Here is a 12,324-nt window from a genome sequence, read left to right as displayed (position 1 = left end):
GGAGAAGGTAGCTTAGGGGAGCACATGACAGAGAGAGTATAAATAGGAAACCATCTTAGTTCAGGTCAGACAGTCAGAGGAGGAGAAGTGACAGGAGCAGAGGCTCTGTATGAGCTCTGCTCCGGAGGCAGGCCTAGACAGTGAGGCCTAAGTCTGAGAGAAGAGAGGAGAGGGAGCAGGAAGTCTCCATGAACAGAAGGAATCCCAGGGGTACGGGCAGTGCTGGAGGCCACCCGTACGCCCGAATCTGCCGGGAGGTGGAGGGGTCAGGCCAGAAGAAGGGAACCGGATCCCTCAACTAGTGAAAGATTGCAAGTCTTAGCTAGAAACCGGAGGCTGCAGTACTTTAAGTCCTGTAGCCACAAGTCCACGCCAGTCTCACCGAGAAGGTAGCCACATAGGACCCAGGGGACGGAACATATGTCGCCCGCCAAGGCCCGTGGGTACCGGATTGGAGTCACTAGGTGTGAGGTGCAGAGAAGAGGCCAGAGAAAGGACACAGAAGGGGGTCCTGCTAAGTACTCCGGAGCTATCTGGGGGTGGACTCAGCCCCTCACTGAGTATGCACAGCACGACGGGGGAGATTGCTCTGGTACCTGTAATCTGGACTGCAACAACTGTGAGTAAAGACCCTGGGACTGCACTATCTTGTCTCTGTGTTCCTTGCTGCGCCATCCCTCACTACACTACAACGCCCTGCACAACCACCGTCATCCACACACTGCCCTGAAGCTAACTCTTCCTGTGGGGAGTTATACCATCATTGCTGCAAAACCACCAGCTTCAGAGGACAGTTCCGCAGTGGCGGCCCCCTTTAGCTGCATTCCACAGGTGGCGTAGTCGGACATTATAAAAAACCTATACATATCATTCCCCTTGGATTGACCGCCCTGGGTCACGGTCCGGGTCACCGCCACAGTGACTACAACCCCCAGCATCTACCAGCCCGGCACCGGGTACCCCACGGCCCAGGGGGCGCGTCACAGACTGCCTATGGGGGGATTATACAACAGACTCTGCCCATGGGGGGGTATTATACTACAGACTCTGCCTATGGGGGGGGGTTATACTACAGACTCAGCCTATGGGGGGGCATTATACTATATGTAGGCTATTTATCCAGTGTGGGGATTACAGTTAGGATCATACAGTGTGGGAGATAATGTGGGGTCTTTGCACAGTGTGGGGGCCATCTCACAATGTGGGAGATAATGTGGGATCTTTGCACTGTGTGGGGGCCATCTTACAGTGTGGGAGATAATGTGGGGTCTTTGCACAGTGTGGGGACCATCATACAGTGTGAGAGATAATGCGGGGTCTTTGCACAGTGTGGGGGCCATCATACAGTGTGAGAGATAATGTGGGGTCTTTGCACAGTGTGGGGGCCATCATACAGTGTTGGAGCCATCAGTTTGAAGGCTACTAAGGGGTCAGTATACTGTGTGGGGGGTACTATACAGTGAGGGGGCATTATACTATGTATAGGAGAGCATCATACTGTGTAGAGGGGAGCTGTACACAGGGGGAGACTCAGGACATTATTAAATCTTAAATGGGCACTTATTGTTATAGGGTTATTATGACTGTCAGAGGGGCACACAGAGGGCACTATTATTTTCTAGGGGGCACAATGTGTGCTCTGTTTTCTAGGACACTTGTACACGGCATTACTATATTCTAGAGGTTTGTTTTACCATCTAGAGGGCGCACAGCAGGTGCAGTAATAGGGACACATACAGCAGCAGCGGCTCTGTAGCACCCTGAGGATTCGGCTGCTGCAGGGGTATTGCACCTCAACCCAGAGGTGTGATATTCCACTCCCGGGTAAGGATGGAGTGTGGATCTGAGCTCAGTAGGCTGCATGCACTACACACACCCCATTTCCGGGGAACAGACCAACGGTACTCCCACTTAGAAATGTGCAGGTACGACCGAGTCTGTTCCTGGCTGGAGTGGGAGGGGGGTGGTACATCCCAAGTAGTGTAGGGGCAGATAGGGGGAGCAGCCTGGGTAAAGTTAGGAGCTCATTGGGTGCTGGTCACCTGAGCTCACACATAGAGGGAGTATTTAAGGTGGGCACCATCAAAGATCAGGGTCAGTCAGCCACGGTCAGTCAGTCTGTGAGAAGCCAGAGGAGGAGAGCAGAAGAGCAGAGCGGCCTGAGCCAGAGTGAGAGAGGAGAAGAAAGAGAGACCCAGAGGGGGTAAAAAGAAAGGACTCTAAGAACCCAAATTCAATCCCCGGGTGAAGAGTCGGCAATAGGGTACCGGAGCCCAAACTGGTGGGGGCAAAAGCACACCCTAGCCAGAGACCGGAGGCCGTGGGCAGCGTCTGCCACGGCCACCCACCACATCCACCCCGAAGGCAGACCACGTGGAGGGTCAGGGAACCCAAGGCCAAGGGTCTCCCAACAGAAGGCCCGAGGGAGCTGGACCTAGGTGGATCACTAGTGGGGACGGCCAGAGGAAAGGACAGAAGGAAAGCTCAGGGCCACGCTGGAAACAACGACCCCACTAGGCCTAGTGGAGGTCCTAGCACAGCTCCCCCGAGACCGGGAGTGTGCACAGACCGCTCTGGAGGGCCTCGCAAGGAGGATGGCCCGGGTGCAGCGAGAGACGTTGGCGGAGTGGAGCCGTGAGATGGCCCAGCAGACCGAGACCTGTCAGCGGAGCACGCCACCCGAGACGAGGAGACAGACCGCCTCTGAGGATGGCGCGGGAGGACTGAAGGCCGGAGACGGCGCCGAGAAGGGAGCCGAACGAGTGGAGGCAGGTAAAGGGGACGTCTATACCCCAAACCGGGAAACCGCGTACCTGCCCCAGCTCCCCGTCGCAGAGCCCGAAGTCTATCCTGCCGTGCCCGTCGCTGCAACGTCACCGCCGCAGACTAGGCCTCAAACGGGAGCCGCGACCCCTGTGACGTCACACGCCCCGACCCCGAGCGTGACCAAGCAGGAAGTACCACCAGCCTGGTCGCAAGGCCTAGTACCCCCGGGCGCCGCAATACCAACAGCGCCCCCTACCTCCGCGGAGCCCCCGGCCTGGTCGCAGGGCCAAGTGGCCCAGGGGGCGCGTCAGCTCAGTATTGGGGTATCAGCAGGATGAGGGGTTTGTGCAGGTTGGGAATAGATGGGGATAATGCCTGAAATGTAAGAAGTCAACTGTGTCTTTGTTGTGATCTCTGCAGGCCTGAGATGAGTCCTGGATGGAGGAGTTGTCGTGTCGGTCTGGGCCAGATGGAAAAGACGGGAAAAGTGAACAATTTAATTAGAAAGAGCGTCAGCTGTGAGTTTCTATATATAACTGTGCTGTGATCTCTTATATGTTCTGCAGGACTGGCATCTATCAATATATGTCACCATATGACGGTAGTATCAGTGCTGGTCTTTGTATAGAGATTATTTTCAGTAACAGCGCGGTCATCTGCTGAGGTTCTCCTACATCCACTCTCTGGGAGCGCCACCATAGCTGTAATCAGGGTTACCTGCTTAGGGCCCACTCAGAAATTTTGCCCCCCCCCCCCCCCGAACCAAAACCCTATCTACGCCTCTGCTACTAGGTTCTGGACTTCTGCTTTGCGCCTGTTCTTCCCCGTATCCCCCATATTATATAACATTTACTGTGTTGGATGATTCTGCTGGAAGTTGAAATCTGCATCAGGAGCAAGACAGTCTACAAAGCAGCCGCACATAGAGGTGCCTGACAATTATTGGTAAGCTGACCATTTCTTGTGTCAGCCAACACCTACAATTACTGTCATCAGCAAGGTGGAGAAATAACAGCATAACAAGATCTCTTGCTTTGCACTGAGGAGGTGCAACATTCCGAAACACACTGTCTGCAAATTAAGATTGTGGCTCTGGCTTTTATCCTAAGTCATGTGATAAGGCTCGTTAAACAGGCCGATATTGACTTTTAGGATTGCTACTTCCAATAGGTGGCACTACAGTTTCAGTCCTCTTCCTCTCTGAAGAGACAATTTGCATATATAATTTCCCAGAAGAGCATTGCAAGGCTTAAAAGTCTCCTCACTTTGGCATGCCAGGCTTGACATGTCACTCTCCGCAAGGAGAAACGTTACTCCTTGGATTCAGGAACATACAGAAGATATCAAGAGTTAATAGAAATCTGAACCAAAATTCATCTGGTTCACGTGAAGATTCTGCAGCTGCAGCTGATTTCACCCATTAGGTACCAAGTAAATGAAGACTGATCTAAAAATCCATGTTATTACATGCAGGCTACATCATTGCCTATAAAATATGTTGCAACATTTTATGCTATTGCACAGTATTATCATGAGACCAATCATTAGTTTACTAGAATGATACCAGCAGCACAGAGGATTTCAGAGCAGCTATTTCTTGAGTAACCATCTATTAGTTTAGAAACATAAATAATAATAATAATAATACATTTAGGCAGAAAATTAAATTAAACAAATTTTGCATATCGAATCATTTCATACCAGGCACAGCCATAGACGACCATGGCGCTGTTACTGGAAAGAAATAAAAGCAGGCTCATTTTGCTAATCGTATTCAAGCCCTTAAAACTTTGGAAAGTTCTGTTGCCCTTTAGGAACTTTTAGCATCTTGTATAAGGGGGAATCACAGCAACAGATGTTTGTGCTCCAGAGCTGCTCTTCCTACTGTTTGTGCTCCAGAGCTGCTCTTCCTACTGTTGTCAAAAAAGGAAATTGCAACCAGAGTCATCCATTTTGGAAGCTATGGTGAATTGCTACTGGTCACACGGTCATCCAACCAATAAAATCATAAATGCAAACTATTTCCAGCTTTCTAACCCCTCTCCCTACCATTTTTTAGCATTTTGAAAATAAAGGGCAATCAATATAAAGGTAGGAATGCTGGCATAGCCCAAATGTCAGAAGCTAGCCGCAAAAAGAACTTCTTTAAGAGCTTCCATTTATTGCAATGGAGCATTCAGACACAACAGACATAATAATACAGTAAGATGATCCGCTTATATATGAAAGTATAGCATCCAACAGTGTACCCTAAAGCAGAACTCTGCAGAAAAAAACAGTAAAGAAGCAGCTGAAAGCAACATTTATAGGGGCAATCTGCGAAAAAAAGTGGTAAAGAAGCAGAGGAAAGTAACATTTAAAGGGGGAATCTGCAGAAAAAAACAGTAAAGAAGAGGCTGAAAGCAACATTTAAAGGGGGATCTGCTGAAAAAAGGTAAAGAAGCAGCTAAAAGCAACATTTAAAGGGGGAATCTGCAGAAAAGAACAGTAAAGAAGCAGCTGAAAGCAACATTTAAAGGGGGAATCTGCTGAAAAAATGGCAAAGAAGCAGCTGAAAGCAACATTGAAAGAGGAGATCAGCGGAAAAAAATTGTAAAGAAGCAACTGAAAGCAACATTTAAAGGGGAAATCTAAAGAAAAAAACAGTAAAGAAGCAGCTGAAAGCAACATTTAAAGGAAGAATCTGTGGAACAAAATGGCAAAACAGGTAAAAGCAACATTTAAAGGGAGAATCTGCTGAAAAAATGGTAAAGAAGCAGATAACATCAACATTTAAAGGGGGAATCTGCAGAAAAGAATGGTAAAAAAGCAGCTGAAAGTAACATTTAAAGGGGGAACCTGTGGGAAAAAAATGACAAAGCAGCTGAAAGCAAAGTTTAAAGGGGGAATCTGCTGAAAAAAACAGCAAAGAAGCTGCTGAAAGCAACATTTAAAGGGGAATCAGTGGTAAAAAATGTTAAAGAAGCAGCTGAATATTTAAAGGGGGAATCTGTGGGAAAAAAAACTGTAAAGAAGCAGCTGAAAGCAACATTTAAAGGGGGAATCTAAAGAAAAAAATGGTAAAGAAGCAGCTGAAAGCAACATTTAAAGGGTGATACCACTTAAAGGTGTTGTCCCACTAAATACAGGATAAGTGATAATTGTACGATCACTCATGGTCCAACTACTGGGATCACCACTGATGTAGAGATCGTGGGTCCCAAAGCCCCCTGTAGGAATGGGGTGGCAATGCCAATACTCAACCATCAACTACCGCTTCATTGATTTCTACGGCATGGAAGGATATAGCCTTGCAGTCATCAGCTCCATAGAAGTGAATGGGGACTACTGCTCAATTCACACAGGACTGGACTTTGGCACCTCGATTTTTGCGATTGGTGGGGTTCCCAGTAGCTGAAACCCCAGAGACCATACATTTATGAAGCTATCATATGGGTCCCTTTAAGACACTTATGGCATTCTCAAAACATGCTTAAAAAAATAAGTGGTAATCCCACTTTTGGGATCCCCACCTTTTAGGCAGAACATTCTCTGATAGGATACAGAGAAATTAGTAAATCAATGTACAAACTTCTGTAATATCTCCCGCACCCATCAATCTACAAATTCTAAAAGACTCATCGCACCTTTGGGGTCATGGACACAATATTCACATTGTATGCAAAATATACATGTAGCAGAGCTGAGTTTCTCGCTGGCACATTTCTTTGCATATTATATTATGTGTGGTTTTACATAGGACTGCAGTTAAAACAGATAAGAGACAAACAGTGCGAGCGGCCCACGTAAAGTTAAAGGGATTTTCCATTGTCTTGTAAATAAAGTCACAGTATTATGGAGAGTCCTGCAACTTTGTAACATCCTCTGTGTGTCAATGTTGCAGTAGTTTCCACCTCTCCGCTTGCTGTAAGTGATTGAGAACAGTCTTTTTTTTACATCCAGAGGCTGGAAACCTTTACAGAACTCATTCTCACAGCTGACGATCTGCTATAATTGTATTGGGTGTGAGCAATCCTCTTATACATTTAGTTCTCCTGTCCTGTAGTTTGTTACAATGTATCAGTGTGGGTAAAATATACTAGTCTGGAGATCTTAATCCCTGGTGTAAAACCTCTACAACCATTATATGCTCCTTGTAATACCAGCGGTAAAAGGGGTAGGCTCCAATCTCTCCACACCCCTTTAATTAAAGGGGTTATCCCACCAACAACATTTATCGCCTGTACACAAGTAATAGGTGTATGATCACTGGGGATTGGACCTCTTCAACTCCCTTGATCGGTCCCATGGCCAGTAGTGTGACCACCACACAACTAATCCCATAGAAGTGAATGGAGTGGTGATCATACATGTGCCCTTTGGCTTCGTTCACCGGCATTTAGTGTCCTCCATTCTCGGTGTTCAGCAGTCAGCCCTCGATCGATCATACATTTATCCCCTATTGACAGGTTGCACGCCCAATAATCCCTTTAGGTTTGTAACTCACAAAGGATTTTCTAGACTACATACAATTGGAACAAACTTCCAGCTGTGAAGTATATTAGACACGGGATTTTAATACCTTGTTATAATAACCGATTTCTCATTCAGTGACAGCAAGCAGCTTATTTGAAAATGGTGAATAACTAAGTAATTCTTTAGGAAGTCACATAATCAACAAACTAAAAAATAATAATTGGAAAGTAGTAAAAAAACAAAAACAAATATAGATAGTAGTCACTCTCCCCACGTCCAGTGCCTCATCCCTTCCGCTACTCCGTGGATTGGCAGCAGTGGTGGAGTCTCGACTACAGCACACATTACTGCTGCAGCCAAACACTGATCGGCATTCGTGGTGATGTATGTTGTTGACGTGACGTCACCACTATAGCCAAGATCCGAGCAGCGACAAAGAGCCGGCACTGGACCAGAGGAGAGTGACTACTATCTGTGTTTGTTTTGTTTTTTTACTAATGGATGATCGTTTGAGGATCGCTTCTTTAAAAGTGGAAAAGCCCTTAAGGGAATGTTCACGTTGCGTTTTCCTGTCCTGTCAAGTATCATAAAACCAGAAAGTAACAATTTCATCTCTGCTACATCTGTCTTAAGCATGTAAAACTGAAAAACAAATTCCATCTTAATTGTTTCCAAAACTACAACTCCCAGGCTGTCACAGCATGCTGGGAGTTGTACTTTTGTGGCAAGTTGAGGAGCAGATATCTATAAAGAAGCATGGAGCTAAGATCCAGCCTTAAATTGTCGCTATCACTTGTGGCTCCAACCCCCATCATTGCAACAATCATCATCACCAACATCTCCGATCAACAAAATCCGTATAATCCCATTCTCTTCAATGTAATCCAATGCATAAATCCCCAAACTTCCACCCCCTCCCCCCCACTACCATGCACAAAAATGAATCCCCTCTAATTAAAAGGCAAAGAGCAGGAGGTAAGAAAATGCTGCATTACTCCAGACCCCGCAGATCATCGATGCCTTCACACTTCTGCTTTCCATGAACGACACAACAATCAGACATCTGTCCGAGCTCCTCCAGCGAGAACGGACCCCGGGATGAGAAAATGAAGGAGCAGCTCGCCGGCTATAGGATCCAGCAAGACGTGCGGCTTATGTCCTCCACCTCCTGACCACCGGTAGACATCACTGAAGACTCTCCATGTTCTTCCCAGCGACATCTCCGACCCTCCACGTCGCTGCCTAATGAACTCACCTCCTGGGAAATCCTATAAGAAATCCCTTTCTCACAGTCCGCGCTGACACACGGCACACACCCCTGCCAGCTTCTCCACAGCCCCACCGATCAGGAGACGATGTGGAGTTATTTTGACCGTAATTTTTTTTTCTTCTCCCTTTCCTATAGTCACCTCTCCACCCCTCTACTCTTATAGATTAACCCCTTCCACAGCCAAGCCAACCCAGTTCCCTAGCAACAGAGGGGGTTAATCTCAATGAATTGAAACATCAGCCGCTGGCCCCAAGAGCTTGCAATCCGGGTTTGGAGTGAAGTGAGGAAGTCACTATTCATGCTTGTTAGATTACAATAGCGGACTGACAAGAGGATTATAATGGATTAAGAGCTAGAGAGGAGTGTGTGTGTGTGTGTGGGGGGGGGGGGGTAATAAAGACCCCCTCCCTTCTTTATCTTCCTTTTTGCATCTCTATTCATTGACAAGTTGCTTACCAGTAAAGTATGAGCTGCATTTCATCCCCCCCCAGCAACCCAGCTCCCTCCATTGACAGGGTGACAGCCCAGATTGAAGATCTACCTAAGCTTCAGAGAAGGGGATCTATAGACCCTGACCCTCAACACGGTGGAAGCCCAAGTGGAAGATCACTCTAAAGTTCAGGGAAGGGGATCTATTGACCCTCATCCTCGGACAGGATTAGCAGCCCAGATTGAAAGCTTTGGAGAAAGAAATCCATTGCTCTCTAAACCTTGACAAGACGGCATCCCAAGTGGAAGTTCGCTCTAAACTTCGAAAAAGGTGATCCATTGACCCTAACCCTCAACATGGTGGCAACCCAAGTGAAAGCTCATTCTATGCTTTGAAGAAGGGGATCCATTGATGCCAAACCTCATCATGGTGGTAGCCCAGGTGGAAGCTCTCTCTAAACTTCAAAAAAGTGATCCATTGATTCCGATACTCAACACACCCGAATCTCGATACGGTGGTTGCCCAGTTGGAAGGTCTTCCTAAACTTGAAAGAAGGGGATCCATTGAATCATACACTCAATACGATGGCAATCCAAGTGGAAGCTTGCTCTAATCTTCATGGAAGGGGATCCATTGACTCCAATGCTCAACACGGTAGTAGCCTTCGTGGAAGCTCAATCTAAGATTCGAAAAAGGGGATCCATGGAACCCTAAACTTGAAATGGTGGTAGCCTAGGTGGAAGCTTCCCCTAAACTTCAAAGACAGGCATCCATTGACCCCGACCCTCGATATGATGGCAGCCCTAGTGGAAGCCAAGCCTAATCTTCATAGATGGGGATCTATTGACTCCAATGCTCAACAAGGTAGTAGCCTACGTGGAAGCTCAATCTAAGCTTCGAAAAAGGGGATCCATGGAACCTTAACCTTGAAATGGTGGTAGCCTAGGTGGAAGCTTCCCCTAAACTTCAAAGACAGGCATCCATTGACCCCCAACCCTCAATATGATGGCAGCCCTGGTGGAAGCCCACCCTAATCTTCATAGATGGGGATCCATTGACTCCGATGCTCCACACGATAGTAGCCCAAGTGGAAGCTCAATCTAAGCTTCGAAAAAGGGGATCCATGGAATCCTAACCTTGAAAAATTGGTAGCCTAGGTGGAAGCTTCCCCTAAACTTCAAAGACATGCATCCATTGACCCCAACCCTCGATATGATGGCTTCTAAAACGAGGATCTATCGACCCTCGACACAATGACAGCCGAGGCGATGGCAGATCAGGTGGAAGTTTTCCTTAAACTTCTAAGATGGGGATCTATTGACCCCAACCCTCAATTTGATGGCAGCCCAAGTGGGAGCTCATCCTAATCTTCCCTAATCCATTGACCCCAATACTTAACATGGTGGCATCCCAGGTGGAAGCCCTCCTTAAAGTATGAAGATGGGGATTCATTGACCCTGAGCCTTGACTTGGTGGCAGCCCTGGTGGAATCTCTCCTTAAACTTCATATAAGGGGATCCATCGACCCTGACTCCCAACAGGGTAATAACCCTGGTGGAATCTCTACCTAAGCTTTACATAATGGGATCCATTGACCCTTACCTCCGAAAGGAAAATGGGATCAATCAATCTCTGACACTTCACAGGGTGGCAGCCCATTTGGAAGCTCATCCTAAGCTTCAGAAAAGGAGATCCAATGACCCTTGACTGCTCTATCTTGGAGGGTTGAGGAAGGTTTATTGGGGGACCTTTTTCTTTAAGAGGGGGCTTTCCATAGACTGCATCCTTGAGCTAAGCATCCCTAAACTTTGGAAAATGGTATCCATCAAAGTGGACCTTTGACATGATGGTAATGCAGATTAAAGATTACCCTAAACTATGGAGAAGGGGATTCAGTCCAGATTAAAGACTGCTCTAAACTAAGGAGATTGGGATTCAGTCCAGATTAAAGATTAATCCTAAACTGTGGAGAAGGGGATTCAGTCCAGATTAAAGATTACCCTAAACTACGTAGAAGGGGATTCAGTCCACATTAAAGATTAATCCTAAACTGCCAAGAGGGGGATTCCAGATTAAAGATGACCCTAATCAATGGAGAAGGGGATTCAGTCCATATTAAAGATTTTCCTAAATTGCGGAAAAGGAGATCCAGAATAAAGAATACCCTAAACTATGGAGAAGGGGATTCAGTCCAGATTAAAGGTTACTCTAAACTATGGAAAAGGGGATTCGGTCCAGATAAAATATTACCCTAAATTACGGAGAATTGGGATTCAGTCCAGATAAAGATCTCCTTAAATTGCGGAGAAGGGGATCCATCCATCCTTGACAGCGTGGCAGCCCTGGTGGAAGGGGGATTCAATGACCCCTGACTCCTCTATCTTGGAGGGTCAATGAATGTTTTTAGGGGGTCCTTCTTGTTTAGGAGGGGGCTTCCCATACACTGCATCCTAGAGGATTTTTTTTAGTAGTACCTGGGTATAAAAAGTCACTTTGTTGCCTTTCAATTAAAAAAAAAATCTGCATTTTAGTAAAAAATTATTGCACATGAAAACTCTGCTCCACCATCTCCTGGAGCAAACATCTTCATCACCACCATCATCATCATCATAACAATGATGGGGGTGATCGACAGGAGGAATGCAGAAGAAAAAAAAGGAAATAATGGCAAAGCAGGAGACTGAAGCGTGAAAGCTGGAGAGAAGAAGAGAAGAGAGAAGAAGAGAAGAGAGGAGAGGAGAAGAGAGGAGAGGAACATGAATAAACAAAATATGGCGAGTGGCCGGGCTGTTACTGTCAGATGATTTTCCTCGCAGCCTTTTGTTACAGCGGAGCGGTCATTTGCATGAAGAAAGCGACGCGGCTTCTCCTTTTTTCCCACCTCCTTTCACATTCACAGTGTACACAGTCACTCCACGGACACGCGGGAGGGGGCAAAACACGCTGATTATAACAGGGCTGGGATGGAGCGCGGGTGTACGAGGCGGAGGAAGGAGACAAGGGGGGCACGGAATAAGGATGCAAACCTGCTGCTGCTCGCGGCTGCCCCGGCCGGAGGTGTGCGGCCGCCTCTGCTCTGCGCGGATGACAAGGTCTGCCTCAGATGAACAAGTCCATGCTGCTCCGCACCGGCCGCCGCCACAGGCGCACACGGGGGCGCACACGGGGGGCGCCGACACTTCTGCAAAGTTTCATCGCTGATCACTTATTATTATTAAGGATCGACGGTGGGAAGGGGGGGGGGGGTGTAAAGGAGGGGGCTGGTGTCCCCCCTCTGTGAGGTGCTGCTGGGGTAGCTGCTGCTGCTGCTGGTGGTGGGGGGTTTAGCTGCAATGTTGTTGGTGGGCAGAAGAGGGGATTGTGATTATTACCACAGGAGAGGAGCTGCGGATACTTACAGGGA

General features: G+C 47.3%; 1 protein-coding gene across 4 annotated transcripts in view; it reads right to left on the bottom strand.

Moving 5' to 3' along the window:
• CTBP1 (C-terminal binding protein 1) overlaps positions 1 to 12,080 on the bottom strand; it is a 561,086-nt gene extending 549,006 nt beyond the window's left edge. The window contains exon 1 of one of the 4 annotated variants that reach the window (XM_073649110.1): positions 11,948 to 12,080. The gene's annotated coding sequence lies outside the window, so the exon portion shown is untranslated. The remainder of the gene's footprint in view (positions 1 to 11,947) is intronic. The other 3 variants (XM_073649113.1, XM_073649109.1, XM_073649112.1) reach the window with 3 other exon arrangements.
• Positions 12,081 to 12,324: the final 244 nt, after the last annotated feature.

The sequence above is a fragment of the Phyllobates terribilis genome, unplaced genomic scaffold (genome assembly GCF_046119375.1).
Source record: "Phyllobates terribilis strain yellow unplaced genomic scaffold, ASM4611937v1 Scaffold_1__5_contigs__length_1240528914, whole genome shotgun sequence".
NCBI lineage: Eukaryota > Metazoa > Chordata > Amphibia > Anura > Dendrobatidae > Phyllobates > Phyllobates terribilis.
This window is presented reverse-complemented; position numbering and strand designations above follow the sequence as displayed.